Consider the following 19,541-nt stretch of genomic DNA (forward strand, 5'->3'; position numbering starts at 1 on the left):
CATTCAAGAGTGGGGTCTGCAGTGAGACCAGATTTCTGTCCCCAAACCACGTTGGGGCCATAGGTCAGGACTCACTTGGAGTGATGCCAGCCCATTCAGGGCTGCTTGCACAATGCCATACTTGTGTTGATGCTTTGGATGTACTCTTATGAAGCCAGTTTGGAGGGGAGCAAATCCTGAGGGGAACCTTATTGGGGTGGATGCCAGGAAGATCCATACTGGTCCACTGTGGAAGGGGACCCGCAGCTACCAGGGAAAACTGCCAAGCACAGGTTGGAGAGAGTGAGTTATCAGAAGAGTTTAGGGTGTGGGTGTGCAGTGGTGGTAAGGTTTGCTGAGATCTGCCATGGGAGGATGCTTGGCACTGATTTGGAGAGCTGCCAAGGCTGGGTTGGAGGCAAGTCTGCAGGAGGACATGGTTGCAGTTAGGTGGAAAGTGTTGGTGCTGCCCTGGTTCCTGCAAGTGTCCATGTATCTAAGCTGGGGGGCAAGGGTGAGGGAAGGAAATGGTGCCTACCAGCTTTTTTGTTCTTGGAGAAGTCTCCCAAAAATCTCAGCCCCTCCAGCATATGTTGTGAGATTAGTAAACACATCTCCCTCCCATATACCCCAGGCTTTTTTCAAACTGCTGCTTCTATGCTGTATCTCACCAGGGCTGTTGTGCTGCCTCTTTAATGGCTAGGACTCTGTTTCCTCTCACTCTTCCAGAGTCCAGCCATAGATTTCTAAAGTTCCAGGTGTTAAGCCTCACTGATTAGAAGAACTTAAGAAGTTAAGCCCCTCTGGTTTTCAAAGCCAAATGTTATGGTTGAGATTCATCTTCCTAGTTTGGGTTCCCTGTGCCTAGGGTCCTGGTGTGGGGTCTGCTCCTCTCCCTTCTTGCTTGAGGTAGCCCTTACTCCTGTGAAAAGTCTGGCAAGTCAGCTTCATTCCCAGCCGCATCTCTGCCTCCTACCCTCTTAAATGTGGCCTCTTCTTTATGTGAAGAATCTGTTCTACTAGCTTCAGGTCATTTTCTCTATGTCTGAATACAATCTAGTTGTATTCAAGGGACAAGGTGAGTATAGGATCCTTCTATTCTACCATTTTCCCCAGAAGTTTATGATTTCTATTATTTTAAATTTGTTAAGGAATATTTTATGGCCCAGAATGTGGTTTATCTTGGTGAATGTTCCATGTGGTCTTGATAAGAATATGTATTCTATGGTTGTGGAATTGAGTATTCTATATAAGATAATTAGATTAGGTTGGTAGTGTTAAGTAGATACTTTGGTTAATTTTCAGCCTGATTGACCTGTCAACTACTGATGGGGGGGGGGGGTGCATTTAATTTTCTGACTATAATAGTAGATTCTTTTTTTTCTCCTTTCAGTTGTCTGGTTTTTTTGTTTGTTTGTTTTTGTTGTTGTTTTTTTGTTTTTGTTTTTGTTTTGCCTTGATGTGCTGTTGTTAGATGCATTCATGTTTAGAATTGTTACAACTTTATGGAAAATTAACCTCTTCATATTTATGTTCTGCCCCTCTTCATCACTAATAACATTTCTATGCTTAAATTGGCCTTGTCTGAAATTTTATAGTCCTCCAGTTTTCTTTTGATTACTTTTAGCTTAGTATATTTTTCTGTATTTACTTTTAAGCTGAGTGGTTATGTTTTGTTTTTCAAGATTTTGTTTTTGCCTTCAATTTTCTGCAGCTTGACTAAGGTATGCCTTGGAGTAGTTGTTTTGCATTTACTCTTCTTGATGTTCCCCAAGCTTCCTGGATCTGTGTTTTGGTGTATGTCACTAATTTTGGAAAGTGCTTGGCCATCATTATCTCAAATATTTATTTTACTCCATTCTCTCTTCTCCTGGCATTCCAGTTTTGTATGTGTTACATCTTTGAAATATCCCACAGTTCTTGGAAGTTCTGTCTTTTTTTTATTCTTTTCTTTGTATTTGAGTTTGGGAACTTTCTTTTGACATGCCTTCAAGCCACTAATTCCCTCCTCAGCTCTGGTGAGTCTGCTGATGAGCCCTTCAAAGGGCAGTTTCCCCCTAAAACTGCAACCATAAGGAGTTTCTTTTCCTCACACTCAGCTTTTCCCAATTTGTCATTCTTCATTTCTATTACACAGTTTTTATTCCTAGCATTTCCTTGACTCTTTCTTGGAATTCCCACTTTTCTGCTTACCCATGTGTTCTTCCATATTTTCTACTTTTTCTATTAGAGCCCTTAATCTACAAATTCCCCACCCGATAATTCTAATATGTGTGTCATTTCTGATTCTGGTCCTGAAATTTGCTTTTTCTCTTCAGGCTTTGTTTCTGCTTGCCTTTTGGCATGCTTACAATTTTGCTCGTTGTTGATGAAAATCATATGCATTACATTGGGTAATAGTAATTACGGTAAACAGGCCACTTCTATGTGGATTTATATTAATTTGACCAGTAATTGGACTTGGTTTGGTACTTGATGTAGCTATAGGTACCAGAAGCTTTAAATTTCTTTAAGGTTCTTGTTTTTGTCTCCTCCTTTGACTTTAGACTTGCCTAAGTTCCCCTCTTCAGAGATTGTATGTGTCTTACAGCTCTTTGAACTATGATCCACTATTATACTGAAGTCTTTTTGATATGGTAAGGTATGAGTGAAGGAGTGTAAATGTCAGTCTTTTACAAACCATGTAGAAGGGGAGGGGAGATAGAGTAACTGGATGATGGGCCTTAAGGAGGACACTGATGTGATGAATACTGGGTGTTACACTATACGTTGGCAAATTGAATTTTAATTAAAAAATAATAAAGAGCAAAAAATAAAATAAAAATAAATGTCAGTCTTTTAGTGGGCCTGCATCTCTGGTATGTGGCCTTCAGCAATGTTTATTCTTGTATAGCTCTCCACCACCCCCTTAACTTATTGAGACTGGAAGTCTAGAGGAGATGGGAGTGAAAGAAATGCCATCCCTATGGCTCTGGGACAGGGATCTGGTAAAGTCTTTCTCCCTGGAGAATAGACCTTTGCTGTGGAAAAAGCTCTGGGTATATTTCAAAAAGATTACTTTTCCTCTCCCCCTGCCAGAGCCGTGAGGGAATCCTTCTATAGTCATCACTGTGATGGATCTTTCTATAATATTCACAGTGAGATCTGGTGGATTTCCCCCTAAAACTGCAACCATAAAGAGTTTCTTGATCTCATACTCAGCTTTTCCCAATTTGTCAAAATCGCCATATAATGTTGCTTACCACCAGTTTATGGCTCTAATAGCTTCTTCTCTGTAAGCATATTTCAGCTATGACTTTCTGGATTCATTTGTCTCTCCAGATCTTGGGATGGTACTTTGACTTGCAAACTCAGTTCCCTGAAAGGGTTCAAGAAAAGTCATTGATTTTTAATTTGTCCAACTTTTTCTTGTTGTGGTGATGGAAGTAACACCTTCCAGGCTTTTTACATGGTAGAGCTAAAACTCTGTAGAATATAGTTTTATTTCCATTCATTCTTCAATTCTTATCATGCAATTTCAGTCTCTACAACCAAGAACTTCCATATATGCTTGTACAGCTTGAATGGGACAGCTGTTGTGGTGACTCTGCTTTTAATCCACTGAATTGTGCAACCAAAGTCCATCCCTATGTCATGAACTCTAATAGATGCTTTTCACGACTTGGCAGCATTTAACATGTTTAACCATTTCTTTTTTCTTGAAACACTCTCCTCTTATGCCTTCCCTGGCACCAAAACATGTTGGTTTCTCTCTTACTTTACTTGTTACCCTTTGCCATCTCCTCTATTTACTCCTTTTCCTTCTCTAATCTTTAAATGATTCTTTGCATTTACTCCCCAGGTGATCTCACTTAGACCCAATGGTTTTAGATATCAATTATATGATAATGGCTTACAAATTTATATTTCCAGCAAAGCACTTTCCCCTTACCCTTTCAAACATAAGCTCAACTGACCACTAGCATTCCTGTTTAGAGGTCTTATAAATAGGTTCTATATATTGTGGATTAAATGGACCCTCCAGTTTCCCTATAAATCTGTTCTTCTACTGGATTCACCATAACAGTACATGACACCATTATCATCCTAGTTGCTCAAGGAAGAGCTCCCTAACCAATCTCAATGCCCCCACTCTGTCCCTACCCGACAATCCATTTTCCATATGACAGTAGTTTTAAAATATATTATGTCAGGTATCCAGTTCAAGACAAGATGGATTAAATGCATTTCATTTTACTTCTGTCACTGTTCATAATGAAAAAATAATCCTAGACGAAATACATTTTACCCACAGAGACCAAAAGACAAAGAAAGTAGATGTGATTAGGGACCTTGAGATTCTAAGAGCACCCTACCAATGAGTTCCCTGAAGTTTTTCCTTGCCTCCTCTGTACTCTAGCCCAGGCACTAGAGATACCTGAAACTCAAATTCCAGCAAGCACAGAAGAAAACAAGCCCCAAGAAAGGTCTGCATTCTTTATCCAAAAGACCAGAAAGACCCATTGGGGGCCCAGAAGGACAGAAATCTTTTAACATACCTGCCTATTCTTGAACCAACCACTCCAAAAAAAAAAAAAAAGAGAGCTCTTCCCATTTCCCACTATAATAGGTGCTGCAATAATGGAGCCATTGGCCAGAACCCTGTTTTTCCTCCCACCCCCTGCAGTAATGAGAAATATTACCTCCCCTGTGGAGCCTAAAGCTGGAAATCTGACTCCCAACCCTCTACAATAATGAGGCAGTGCCCTTCTTTCATGGTGCTTGTAGGCAGAACTCTTGAGTTTCATCCCCACACTGCAGTGACAAGGCCAAGCTAATTACCACTTCTATTTATGCATATCACACACACACACACACACACACACACACACACACACACGCATACACAAGAAAACGAGGCAGTGCCTCATCTTGCAGCACCTGTAGGTGGAACCCTGAATTCTACCTCTGCCTTCCAATTATAATGTGGGACCCCTCCTCCACAGAGCCTGTGGATGGAATTCCAAAGTCAACCCCTCCCCCCCATATAAGGAAATAATTAAGTAGTGAGGCAGTACCCTTTCTCTGTGGTCCTTGTAGGCAGGACTCTGACTAACCTCTGTCCTACGGTAACAAGGAAACACAGATTCCACTCCCCAGCTGGTGCTGTGGGGACTATTGGGTGGAGTCCTCTATTCTTATTAACACAAAAGCGGAACACAATAGCACTGCAGTAGCTCTATAAACTTAATTGACATTTGAACCACAATTTACAAAAGTGATCTTGGACATGCATTCTGATCCTAAACAGTTTGGCTACCTGATAACATGAAAGATTTAAACAGGAATTAAAATCTTATAATACTTAAAATATTCAGGAAATAACAGTCCAAAATTTACTCATCAGACCAAGAAAAAGGTAAGTCTCAATTTAAAAGAGAAAAAACAGGGATCCCTGGGGGGGCGCAGCGGTTTAGCGCCTGCCTTTGGCCCAGGGCAGATCCTGGAGACCCGGGATCGAATCCCATGTCGGGCTCCCGGTGCATGGAGCCCGCTTCTCCTTCTGCCTATGTCTCTGCCTCTCTCTCTCCCTCCCTCTCTCTCTGTGTGTGTGTGACCATCACAAATAAATAAAAATTTAAAAAGTAAAATAAAAAAATAAAAGAAAAAACAATCAATGTTTATCATATAACAAATGTCATGTGTTTAGAAGAAACAGTGAAGTAAAGGAAACATTTCTAAACTGTAGCCAAATCTTTAAAGATATAGGCTATTTAAGTAGCAAGGAGATATCATGTATGTTTGCATTTAATCTCTTTTGAGTTTTTAATAATTTCCAGTTTTAATTGTCTCGGAATTTTTTTTTCTAATAGTGACTTATTGCTATAAATATTTGGTTATAGATCCAATTTCTTCCTATTGGTTTCTTGTGGAAAATTACTCTAAAAGTAAACACAGGGATCCCTGGGTGGCGCAGCGGTTTGGCGCCTGCCTTTGGCCCAGGGCGCGATCCTGGAGACCCGGGATCGAATCCCACGTCGGGCTCCCGGTGCATGGAGCCTGCTTCTCCCTCTGCCTGTGTCTCTGCCTCTCTCTCTCTCATTCTCTCTGTGTGTGACTATCATAAATAAAAAAAATAAAATAAAATAAAATAAAATAAAAAATAAATAAATAAAAGTAAACACAGGTTTTAAACTTTTTTTTTTTTTTTTTAGGATTTTATTTATTTATTCATGAGAGACAGAGAACGCAAGAGGCAGACACAGGCAGAAGGAGAAACAGGCTCCATACAGGGAGCCTGATGTGGGACTCCATCCCCAGACTTCAGGATCAGGCCCTGGGCTGAAAGCGGCGCTAAACCACTGAGCCACCCGGGCTGCCCTAAACTTCTTTAATAGAAAAAAATTTTGTTGTTTAGAATTCAGTGATGTCTTTTGAATTTTGAGATAGTTGATAAGATTTTCTAATTATAATTAAATATTTATCTAATTATTAGGTTGTATTAGATAGCATTTAATTTTATATAATTAAGTTTAGATATATATTTAGTTGTATCAAACTAAATTAATATAAATATATTTTTATAAATAAACATAAAATTAAATCTAATTAAATATATTTAAATGCTTTAGTAAACATGTATGTAGAATTTATATTAATTGCAATCTTAAATATTTTTCTAAGTGTCTTTTACCTTCAGAGGTGAAATCTCTTAAGAACTTATATGTATTAAGAAAAAGTATCCAAAACCTAGAAATAAGGCAAAAAGATGACTGCATATTCTTTCAGTGTCATTTTGGAGAACTGTCTAACAGGCCCACCTCAGGATCCCTTAGATATTTAAAGGAATGCACTTTTTAAAAAATTATATAAAATAGACATAAACATTTACCATTTTAATAACTATTTTAAATGTACAGTTCAGTGGCATTAAGTACATTCCTATGGTTGCACATCTATCTCTAAGAATTTGATGACTCTAAGTACCTTATATAAGTGAAATCATACAGTATTTGTCTTTTTGTGACTGACTTCACTTAGCATAATATAGTCAAGTTTCATCCATGTAGCATGTGTCAGGATTTCCCTTCTTTTTATTTATTTTTTTTTCCCTTCTTTTTAATTCTAAATAATATTCTGTTGTATGCATAGCAAAAGAAAAGACACTCTATTGAATGGGAGAAAATATTTGCAAGTGACATATCTGATAAAGGGTTAGTATCCAAAATATGTAAAAAAAAAACTTATGAAACTCAATATCAAAAAAAAACACATAATCCAATAAAAATGGGTAGAAGACATAAACAGACATTTCTCCAAAGAAAACATACAGATAGCCCTCAGACACATGAAAAATGCTCAATATTGCTCATCATCAGGGAAATGCAAATCAAAATCACAATGAGATATCACCTTCCACCTATTAGAATGGCTAAGCTAAAATCAACTACGTAAGAAACAAGTGTTGGTGATGATGTGGAGAAAAAGAAACCCTCATGCACTGTTGGTGTGAATGTAAACTATTATTTATAATAGCCAAATTACAGAAGCAGTCCAAGTGCCCATGGATTGATGAATGGATAAAGAAGTATGGTATACATATTTACAATTAAATATTATTCAGTTATTAAAAAGAATGAAATCTTGCCATTTACAACACATGAGTGAATCCAGAGAGTATAATGCTAAGCAAAATAAGCCAGTCAGAGAAAGACAAATACCATATGATTTTACTGATATGTGGAATTTAAGAAACAGAATAAATTAACAAATAAAGAAAAAAAAGCAAAAGATAAACCAAAAAGCAAACTCTTAACTATAGAGAACAAATTGATGGTTCCCAGAAGGGAGATGGGTAGGGGTATGGATGAAATAGGTGATGGGAATTAAGAGTACACTCACCTTGATGAGCATGGGGTAATAATATGGGTTGTTGAATCACTGTATTGTAGAGTGGAAATGAATATAACACTGTATTATAACTACACTGGAAATAAAATAATTCTTTAAAAAGAATAAAAAATTTTCCATTGAATATATATACCACATTTTCTTTATTAACCTATCAGTGGACACTTAGGTTGCTCCCATATCCTGGCTATGGTGGATAATGTTACAGTAAATATAAGAAAGAAGATATGTCTCTTTGATATTCCTTTTTACGTTTCTGTTGGATGCATGCCCAGAAGTGGGATCGCCAGATCATATGATAGCTCTATTTTTATTTTTTTTTTACGAATATCTATACTGGTTTGCATAATGGCTGTACCAATTTACATTCCCACCAACAGTACACAAGGATTTCCTTTTCTCCACATCTTGCCAACACTTCTTATCTTTTATCTCTTTGATGATAACCATTTTAACAAGTGAGAGGTGATATTGTAATTTTGTGATTGATTTGTATTTCTATAATGATTAGTGATGTTAAATACCTATCATATACCTGTTAGGGCCATTTGTATGTCTTCTTTGGAGAAACGTTAGGGGCATCTGGCTGGCTTGGTTGGTAGAGCGTGTGACTCTTGATCTCGGGGTCATGAGGTCGAGCCCTGTGTGAGGCATACAGCTTACTTCAAAATAATAATAATAATAATACATAAATAAAAAGCTACTTGGAGAAATGTTTATTCAGTTTCTTTGCTCATTTTTATTAGTTAATTTTTCTTGCTGTTGAATTGTTTGAAATATGTATATATTATATATATATAATATCTCATAGCTATCTGGCTTAGAAATATATTTTCTCATTCAGTAGATTGCCTTTTCACTCTACTGTTTCCTTTGCTGTGCAGAAGCTTTTTAGTTTCATGATTTGTCTACTTTTATTTTTGTTGCCTGAGTTTTTGGTGACATATCCAAAAGACTCCTTGCCCAAAACAATGTCAAGAATCATTTCCCATATGTTATCTTCTAGTAGTTTTATGGTTTTTTAAGTCTTATGTTCAAGTCTTTAGTCTATTTTGAGTGGGTTTTTAAAATACGATGCCTGATAAGGGTCTAATTTAATTCTTCTGCATATGGATATCCAGTTTTTCCAACATCATTTGTTGAAGAAACTATCCTTTCCCCATATACATTCTTGGCACTCTTGTCAAAAATCATTTGACCATAAATGTGCAGATTTACTGCTGGACTTTTTATTTTGTTCCATTGGTCTATAAATCTATTTTGAGGGTGGTACTATACTGTTCTTATTACTATGGCTTTGTAATATATATTGAAATCAGGAGGCATCATGCCTCCAGCTTTATTCTTTCTTTTTTAAAGATTTATTTATTTATTTGAGAGAGAGAGAGAGAGAGAGCACAAGCAGGGGGAGGGGCAGAGGGAGGGAGAGGGGAAGCAGATTCATCACTGAGTGGAAAGCCCAGTGTGGGGCTTGATCTCGGGAGATCATGAATTGAGCCAAAACCAAGAGTTAGACACTTGACTGACTGAACCACCTAGGCACCCCTCCAGTTTTGTTCTTTTTGATCACAATTGCATTTGCTATCTGGGGTCTTTGGTGGTTCTATACAAATTTTAGGATTGTTTTTTCTATTTATATCTAATGACATTGATTTTGATAGGGAATGAATTGAATATGTAAAGCATTTTAAATAGTAAGGACATTTTAGGAATATTCCTTCAATCTATGAATATGCAATATCTTTACATTTATCTGTATTTTCTTTAATTTCCTTCACCAGTGCTTTACAATTTTTAGTATAGAAATCTTTCACATCTTTCCTGTCTTTTTGTTGTTGTTGTTGCTATTGTAAATGAGATTATATTATTTATTTCCTTTTCAGAGGGTTCATTGTGAATATAAATGAAACTAATTTTTGAATGTTGATTTTTTTTTAATTCTGCAACATTATTAAATTAATTCACAAATTCTAGCAAGGTCTTTTGTTAACTCTTTAGGATGTCCTACATACATGATCATGTCATCTACAAACACAGGTAATTTTACTTCTTCATTTCTACTTTGAATGCCTTTCATTTCTTTTTCTTATCTAATCACTATGGCTAAAGGACTTCCAGTACAATGTTGAATAGAAGTGGTAAGATTGGGCATCCTTACCTTGTACTGGGTCTTGGAGGAAAAGCTTTCAGTTTTTCCCCATTGGTTTTTGTACTAGCTGTGGAGATCCTATAAACATAATCCCTTATACATTAAGGATTTATTATGTAAGTTCCTACTATACCTATTTTGTTGAGACTTTTGATCATGAATGAATGTTGAATTTTATTAAATGCTTCTTCTGCATCTATTGAGATGATCATATGGCTTTTATCTTTCATTCTATTAATATGGTATATCACATTGATTTATTTGCATATGTTAAACCATCTTGCATCCCATGAGTGAATCCCACTTGGTCCTGGTGTGTAATCTTTTCAGTGTGCTGCCAAATTTGGTTTGCTAATGTTTTATTAAGGAGTTTTGCATCTATATTTATCAGAAATAGTGGCGTGTAGTTTTCTCTTCTTCTGGTGCCTTTGTCTGGCATTGGTATCAGGGTCATGCTGGCCTCATAAAATGAGTTTGGAAGTATTCCTTCTTCTAGTCTTTGGAAGAATTGAAGAAGAATTCTTATTAACTCTTCTTGGAATATTTGGTAGAATTCACCATGAACCCATCTATGTGTTCCTGGGTTTCCTGTTTTTGGGAGATATTTGATTATAGCTTCAATCTTTTAATTTCTTATTGGTCTGTTCAGGCTTTGTCTTCTTGATTCAATGTTAGTAAGTTGTGTGTTTCTAGCAGTTTACCTATCCCTTCTTATTTATCCAATTTGTTACCATATAATTTTCATAATAGTCTTTTATGATTCTTTTTATTTCTGAAGCATCTGTTGTAATGTCTCCTCTTTCATTTCTGATTTTGAGTCTTCTTGTTTCTTAGTCTAGGTTAGGATTTGTGCATTTTCTTTATATTTCAAAACACTAACTCTTAGTTTCATTGATTTTTTTCCCTATCCCTATTTTCTGTTCTCTACTTGATTTATTTCTGCTCTGATCTTTATCATTTATTTCCTTCTGCTCACTTTGTGCTTAGCTTGTTCTTCTTCTAGTTCATTGAGGTGTAAAATTAGTTGTTTATTTGAGATTGTTCTTTTTTAATATAGGCATTTATTGCTTCCCTCTAAGCACTGCTTTGATACGTAGCATAAATTGTGTTTTTGTTTTCATTCATCTTAAGATCTTTGTAACTTCCCTTTTGATTTCTTCCTTGGTCCAATGGTTTAAGAGTATGTTGTTTGGTTTTCCTGTATTTGTGAATCTTCACATTTTCTTAGAGTTATTGATTTCTAGTTTCATTGCACCGTGGTTAGAAAAAATACTTGGAATGGCTTTATTTTATTTTTACTTTTTAAAAGATTTTATTTATTTACTTGTCAGAGAGAGAGAGCACAAACAGGGGGAACAGCAGACATAAGGAGAAGTAGGCTCCCCACTGAACTGGAAGCCCAGTGTGGGACTCAATCCCAGGGTCCTGGGATCATGACCTGAGCTGAAGGCAAATGCTTAACTGATTAAGCCACCCAGGCGTCCCCTTGGAATGATTTTAATCCTGTTACATTTTTAAGATGTTTTTTGACCTCACATGATCTATGCTGGAAAATATGCACTTGAGGAGAATGCGTTTTCTTCTGCTGTTGGTGAAAAGTTCTGTATATGTCTGTTAGGTCCATTTGGTCTATAGTGTTGTTCAAGTCAGCTGTTTTTTTTTTAATTGTTTTTCTAACTGGATGTTTTAACCATTATTGAAAGTGGGACATTAAAGATTCCTACTATTATTGTATTGCTGTATCTGTCTTCCAATTAGTATTTGCTTTATATAGTTAGGCATTCTGATGTTGAGTGTATATATAATTGTTATATTGTCCTGTTTAATGGATGTTTTTATTATTATATAATAATTTTATCTCTAAAGACAGTTTTTGACTTAAAATTCTATTTTCTGTTATATAACTGGGTCATTTCTGCTTTGTTTTGGTTACCATTTGCATGGAATTTTTTTTTTTTATCCCTTCACTTTTTTTTCACCTCCAAAAAATTTTATTAGCATGATTAAGACATTTTTAAAATAATGACAGAATTTCTTAATCTTAAAGAATATCACTGGCTATATTTTATAACAAATATTTGCAAATGAATGGACAGCTTTATTGCCAGTCTTCATTTTATTAAAAGCAATCCATATTTATTGGTTCCATATGAATTCATGACTATTGCTTTGACTGGGAATTAAGTAGAGAAAATATCTTCCATAATCAGAGCATGACCTATATTATTGAGTGAAGAGTTGATAAGAATCCTCAAAGAGTTAGGTTTTTGTTTTTTAAAAACACTGCTTTTGCACATTACAAAGAAATAATTAGTATTTTGGCTTTTTAAATTCCTACATGATATTCAGAATGGCAGTCCCCAAAGGTCCTCCCTCCATGTAATGCAAACACAAACCCTCTTCTGGAATATACATTCTTGGAATGGGCTCTAAGGACTTGGGCCTCCATGTGTTTGTACTGGTTTGAAAACAAAAACTGCATCATCCAGAATGTAGTAGTCATTATACGTGTTGCTTTCACACAGGTATGGTGGTCTGGTGAAATCTTCAGTTACAAAACCAGCTTTTCTGAAAACTTTAGGCAGACTACTCACTTGTTCTTCTCAATTCTGTACCTTGATTTCTAAAATTTCTGATGGTTTTTCCCACTTGCCACCTGTTTTCTGCATAGTGAAGAAAGGGTAAAAACAGGGCAAGAATGGCCCTGCCTCTGGTCGGCTCCAAGACACTTCTGATATCTTTTAATAGCTTATGGGCTCATCATAGCAGTCTAGCAAATTGAAGCAACTGATGACATTGTACTGGAAGCCTTTATTCTGTTATTCATTTATACCAAGTACTCTGTATTTCTTCTTCTGAAGCTGCCATATCATAATTTCAGATAGCTCAGTGGCATACATCTCTTCAAAGTGAGGGCTCATAATTTTTGTGACTTCTCCATTTCCAGCACTGAAATCAAGAAGTCTATGGGTTTTCCAGTCTGGATTAATTTTTAGCAGTCCCTGAAACTGGTCTGGTGAAAACACAAACATTGAGCCTCTTCCTAGAAACCCAATGAAGATGTTCTAGACATAAACAGGTTAAAAACAGATGACACAAAAAGGTGATATATTTGGATAAATAGCCCTATTTCTCAGTGCTATTTTTTAAGATCTGTGTCCCTTGATCAAGTTAACTCTGAACAAAGATAGCCTGGAGTGACTAGCATAATTTCCCTCCATTGCACACATACTGCTGGTGGTTCCCCTTCCTGCCATCTGCTGCCGCCATGGTACCACTTGTTCACTTATAGGGATGGGTGAACAGTTCCAGAGTCCACATCCTCTGCATTAGCTATATGGTCACCAGGCTCAGGCACAGAAAGCCTGGGAACAGTCTCATGAGGGGACATGGCTACTCTTTGATCACCACCAGCACCTAGGTGAAGAGGAGGAGGCGCTGCCCATTAGGGCTAGAGCCATCATGCCCAATTTGCCCATCCTAGCCTTTCTCTATCCCTTCACTGTTAGCCTATGTGTGTCTTATATAAAGTGAATCTCTAGTGGACCACAAATTGCTGGATCTTGGTTTGTTGTTGCTTGGTCTGAATTCAGACATTCAACCAGTCAGACACTTTTGACTAGGGAGTTTAATCCATTTACAGTTAAGAAATTGCTGATAGGTGAGGACCTATCAATTAATATTACCATTTTTGTGCATTGTTTTCTGTCTAATTTGCAGCTGCATTGTTCCTCTCTTTCTCTTTTCATATATTCTTTTGCTATTTGAGGAGGGCGTTTTTTGTAGTGCATTGCTTTGATTCTTTTTATCTTTGGTATATCTACTATAGGTTTTTTTCTTTGTGATTACCTTGAGGCTTGGATAAAGTATCTTGTAGTTAAAGTGTCCACTTTAAGTTGATAGAACTTACCTTCAATTGCATATAGAAACTCTACATTTTTACTATGCCCCCTTTGTATTCTTTTTTACATTTATTTATTTTATTTATATTTAAATTCAGTTAGTTAACATATAATGTATTATTGGTTTCAGAGGTAGAACTCAATGATCCATCAGTCTTATATAATACCTAGTGCTCATTACATCACGTACCCTCCTTAATGTTCATCACCCAGTTACCCTGTCACCACCCTCCCAGTGGCCCTCAGTTTGTTTCTTGTGATTAAGAGTCTCTTATGGTTTTTCTCTCTCTCTGATTTCATCTTGTTTTATTTTTTCCTCTCTTCCCTTGTGATCCCGTTTTGTTTCTTAAATTCTCTATATGAGTGAGATCATATGATAATTGTCTTTCTCTGATTGAGTTATTTCACTTAGCATAATATCCTCTAGTTCCATCCATGTCATTGCAAATGGCAAGACTTTAATTTTTTTGATAGCTGAGTAGTATTCTATTGTATATATCTACCACCTCTTCTTTATCCGTTCATCTGTCAATGGACATCTGGGCTCTTTCTGTAATTTGGCTATTGTGGACATTGCTGCTAATGAACATTAGGGTACAGGTGCCCCTTCAGATCACTACATTTGTATATTTGGGATAAATACCTAGTAGTGCAATTGCTGGGTTGCAGGGTAGCTCTATTTCCAACTTTCTGAGGAACTTCCATACTATTTTCCAGTATGCACCAGCTTTCATTCCCACCAACAGCGTAAGAGGGTTCCCCTGTCTCCACATCCTCACCAACATCTATCATTTCCTATCATTTCTGACTGGTGTGAGGTGATATCTCATTGTGGTTTTGATTTGTATTTCCCTGATGCTGAGTGAGGTGGAGCATTTTTTTCATGTGTCTATTGGCCATTTGTATGTCTTCTTTGGAGATGTCTCTTCATGTCTTCTGCCCATTTTTTGATTGGATTATTTGTTCTTTGGATGTTGAATCGGTAAGTTCTTTACAGATTTTGGATAGTAGCCCTTTATCTGATATATTATTTGCAAATATCTTCTGTTCTGTTGGTGGTCTTTTAATTATGTTGACTATTTGCTGTGCAAAAGCTTTTCTTCTTGATGAAATCCCAATAGTTCATTTTTGTCTTTGTTTCCTTTGCCTTTGGAGATGTGTCTAGTTAGAAGTTGCTGTGGCTGAGGTCATAAAGGCTACTATCTGTTTTCCTCTAGGATTTTGATGGATTCCTTTATTTCATTTAGGTCTCATCCATTTTGAGTCTATTTTTGTGTGGTGTGAGGAAGTGGTCTGGTTTCATTCTTCTGCATGTGGCTGTCCCAATTTTCCCAATGCCATTTGTTAAAGAGATTATATCTTTTCCATTAGCTATTCTTTCCTGCTTTGTCAAACATTAGTTGACTAGAGAGAAGAGTTCATTTCTGGGTTCTCTATTCTGTTCCATTGATCTATGTGTCTGTTGTTGTGCCAGTACCACACTGTCTTGATGATTACATCTTTGTAATAGAGCTTGAAGTCAGGAATTGTGATGCCACCAGTTTTGGTTTTCTTTTTCAACATTCCTTTGGCTATTCAGGGTCTTTTCTGGTTCCATACAAATTTTAGGATTGTTTGTTCCAACTCTGTGCAAGAAATTGATGGTATTTTCATAGGGATTACATTGAATGTTTCGATTGCTCTAGATAGCATAGGCATTTAAACAATATTTTTTCTTCTAATCCGTGAACATGGAACATTTTTCCATTTCTTTGTGTCTTCCTCAACTTCTTTCATGAGCATTCTGTAGTTTTCTGAGTACAGATCTTTCGCCCCTTTGGTTAAGTTTATTCCTAGGTATCCAATGGCACTAAATACATATTTTTCAATAGTTATTCTGGGGCAGCCCCAGTGGCGCAGCAGTTTAGCGCCACCTGCAGCCCAGGGCGTGATCCTGGAGACCCTGGATGGAGTCCCACGTTGGGCTCTCTGCATGGAGCCTGCTTCTCCCTCTGCCTGTGTCTCTGCCTCTCTCTCTCTTTCTCTCTGCATCTCTATGAATAAATAAATAAAATCTTAAAAAAAATAGTTATTCTGAATTAAATGGGCTAAATGCCCCAATCAAAGGACACAGGGTATCAGTTGTATAAAAAAGCAAAACCTATCAATATGCTGTCTGCAGAGACTCATTTTAGACCCAAAGACACCTCCAGATTTAAAATGATGGAATAGAAAACCATTTATCATGCCAATGGACATCAAAAGAAAACTGGGATGGCAATCCTTATATCAGACAAATTAGATTTTATTTTGTTATTTATTTATTTATTTATTTATTTATTTATTTATTTATTTATTCATGAGAGACACAGATAGATAGAGAGGCAGAGACATAGGCAGAGGGAGAAGCAGGCTCCATGAAGGGAGTCCAATGCGGGACTTGATCCCAGTACTCCAGGATCATGCCCTGAGCCTAAGGCAGGTGCCCAACCACTGAGCCACCTAGGTGTCCTGACAAATTAGATTTTAAACCAAACACTGTAATAAGAGATGAGGAAGGATACCATATTGTAACTAAAGGGTCTATCCAACAAGAAGATCTAACCATTGTAAATATTTATGCCCCTAACATGGATGCAGCCAGTTATATGTCAATTGATAACAAAATTAAAGAAGCACATTGATAATAATCCAATAATAGTAGGGACTTTAACACCCCACTCACAGCAATGGACAGATCATCTAAGCAAAAGATCAACAAGGAAACAAGGGCTGTGAATGACAGACTGGACCAGATGGACTTCACAGATACAGTTTTGTTTGTTTGTTTTTTATTTATTTATTCATGAGAGACAGAGAGAGAGAGAGAGAGGCAGAGACCTAGGCATAGGGAGAAGCAGGATCCATGCAGGTAGCCTGATGCGGGACTCGATCCTAGGTCTCCAGGATCACACCCTGGGCTGAAGGTGGCGCTATACCACTGAGCCACCCGGGCTGCCCACAGATACAGTTTTTACTTCTTGTGTTGTATATCCTTTAACAAATTTTTCTTCCTTAACTTTTAGATTAGCATTAAAAGTAATTTGTGCATCACCATTACAATTTTACATTGTTCTGTATTTGTCTACGTAATTTTCTTTGCCAATGAGATTTATGCTTTCATATACTGGGGTCCACATTGGTGGAGACTGTGAGGGTCCTCAGTAGAGAAAGCTGTGGAGGTCCACGGTGGTGGTGAGAACTGCTGGGGTCTCCCTGCTCTCCTTCTCTCCCATGGGGAGTTGTAGCCAGCAGAATTCCTCTTAGCATTGAACTGTGCTGGCCTGAGAGTTAGAATAATGCAGGTTAAATGCTTCCTGTACTTTTCTGTGCACCATCTTCAGTTTTTGTGCTCCACTGGGTTGCTGAAATTTCTCAATTATACTCTGGAGCTCTCCCAAAGCTATTTTTCTTCATGGAGAGTTGTCAAATTGTTGTTTTTGTGGGAGAACTTCTGTCATCTTGCTGAAGTCACTTCTCTTTTTTAAATTTTATTTTTAATGTTTTCCAATTTTACTGAGATAAAATTGACATACTGTGTCAGTTTAAGGCTTGACTCATGTATATTGTGAAGTGATTACCACAACACACTGGGTTAACATCCATTATCTCATATAGATTCAATAAAAAGAAAAAGGAAAGAAAGAGAGAGAAAGGTACTTTCTTTTTGTGATGAGAATTCTTAGGGGATCCCTGGGTGGCTCAGCAGTTTAGTGCCTGCCTTTGGCCCAGGGCGTGATCCTGGGGCCCTGGGATTGAGTCCCACATTGGGTTCCTTGCATGGAGCCTGCTTCTCCCTCTGCCTATGTCTCTGCCTCTCTCTCTCTTTCTCTCTCTCTCTCTCCCCCCCCACCCTCGTGAATAAATAAATAAAAATCTTTGAAAAAAAAGAATTCTTAGGATTTACTCCATTAACAACTTTCCCTTATACCACACAGCAGTGTTAGCAGTAGTCACCATGCTATACATCACATCCCTAGTACTTTATCTTATAACTGAAGTTTGTGTCTTTCACCACCTTTCTCCAATTCTCCTTCCCTAACTGCCTGCCTCTGGTAGTCATTAATCTGATCTCTTTTTCCATAAGTTTGTTTTTTAGAGATCATCCAGTATTTGTCTTTCTCTGACTTACTTCACTTAGCATAATGCCCTCCTGTTGTCACAAATGGCAGGATTTCCTTGGGGGTTTTGTGGTTTAATAACTATATATATGGTATATTACAACTTCTTTATCTATTTCATCTGTCAATGGAAACAGGTTTTTTCCATATGTTTGCTATTGTAAATAATGCTGCTATGAATATGGAGGTGCATATATCTTTTGAGTTAGTGTTTTCATTTCCTTTGAATATATTCCCAGAAGTGAAATTGCTAAATCATATGGTCATTCTATTTTTGTTTTTTTGACAATCGTCTATACTGTTTTCCGTAGTGACTGTACCAGTTGCACCAATGCACAAGGGTTCCCTTTCTTCCACATCCAGACCAGCATTTGTTATCACTTGTCTTTTTTATTAAGGCTATGCTAACAGGCATGAGGTATCATCTCAAGGTGAATTTGATTTGAATTTTCCTAATAACTGGTAATGTTGAGAATCTTTTCAAGTACCCATTGGCCATTTTTATGTCTTCTTTGGAGAAATGCTTGTTCAGGTTTTTTTTCTTTCACCATTTTTCACTAAGATTATTTGGCTTTTAGCTGTTGAGTTATATGAGTTCTTTAAATGATTTGAATATTAATCCCTTATCAGGTATGGCTTTGCAAATATTTTCCCATTCCATAAGTTGTATTTTCACTTTATTGATTATTTCTCTCTTTGTGCAGAAGCTTTTTAAATTTGATGTTGTCCCATTTATTTAATTTTGATTTTGTTTCTTGTGCTGCTTCATACCACAAAAAAATCAATGCCAACACCCATGTCAACGAGTTTTTTTCCTGTTTTCTTCTAAGAGTTTTATAGTTTCAGGCCTTACATCTAATATTTTAATTAATTTTGAGTTAATTTTTGTGAGTATTGTAAGATAGGGTCTAGTGTCATGCTTTTACTCATGAATTTTCCTTAGCACCATTTATTGAAGACCCTCTTCTCCATTGAGTATTCTTGGCTCCTTTGTCAAGTACTAGTTGACTACCTCTGCTTCAGTTTATTTCGGGACTTTCAGTTCTGTTCCAATTATCTATTTGTCTGTTTTTATGTCAGTACCACCCTGTTTTGATTACTGTAGCTTTATAGCATAGTTTGAAATCAGGAAGTGTTGCCTCCTGCTTTATTCTTTCTCAGGATTGCCTTGGTTATTTGGAATCTCTTTTGGTTCCATGGAAATTTTAGGATTCTTTTTTTCTACCACTGCAGAAAAATGCCATCAAACTCTTAATAGAGATTACATTGAACTGTAGATGGTTTTCAGTAATATGGACATTTTAACCATATTGATTCTTCTAATAAACATGAAAATACCTTTCCATTTATTTGTGTCTTCCTTAATTTCTTTCATCAATGTCTTCTAGTTTTCAGAGCACAGACCTTTCACCTTCTTGGTAATTTTATTCCTAAGTATTTTTTTTTGTTTGGATGCTATTATAAATGAGATCATTTTCTTTA

At 36.8% G+C, this 19,541-nt stretch overlaps 1 protein-coding gene and 1 pseudogene across 23 annotated transcripts in view; one reads left to right on the top strand and one right to left on the bottom strand.

The window, feature by feature from the left end:
• The window catches only part of CATSPERE (catsper channel auxiliary subunit epsilon), a 199,335-nt gene that overhangs the window by 71,705 nt on the left and 108,089 nt on the right, over window positions 1-19,541 (top strand). The window lies entirely within an intron of this gene.
• On the bottom strand, window positions 12,448-13,399 carry LOC112648656 (protein-L-histidine N-pros-methyltransferase-like; annotated as a pseudogene).

This window comes from Canis lupus, chromosome 7, assembly GCF_003254725.2.
Source record: "Canis lupus dingo isolate Sandy chromosome 7, ASM325472v2, whole genome shotgun sequence".
Lineage (NCBI taxonomy): Eukaryota > Metazoa > Chordata > Mammalia > Carnivora > Canidae > Canis > Canis lupus.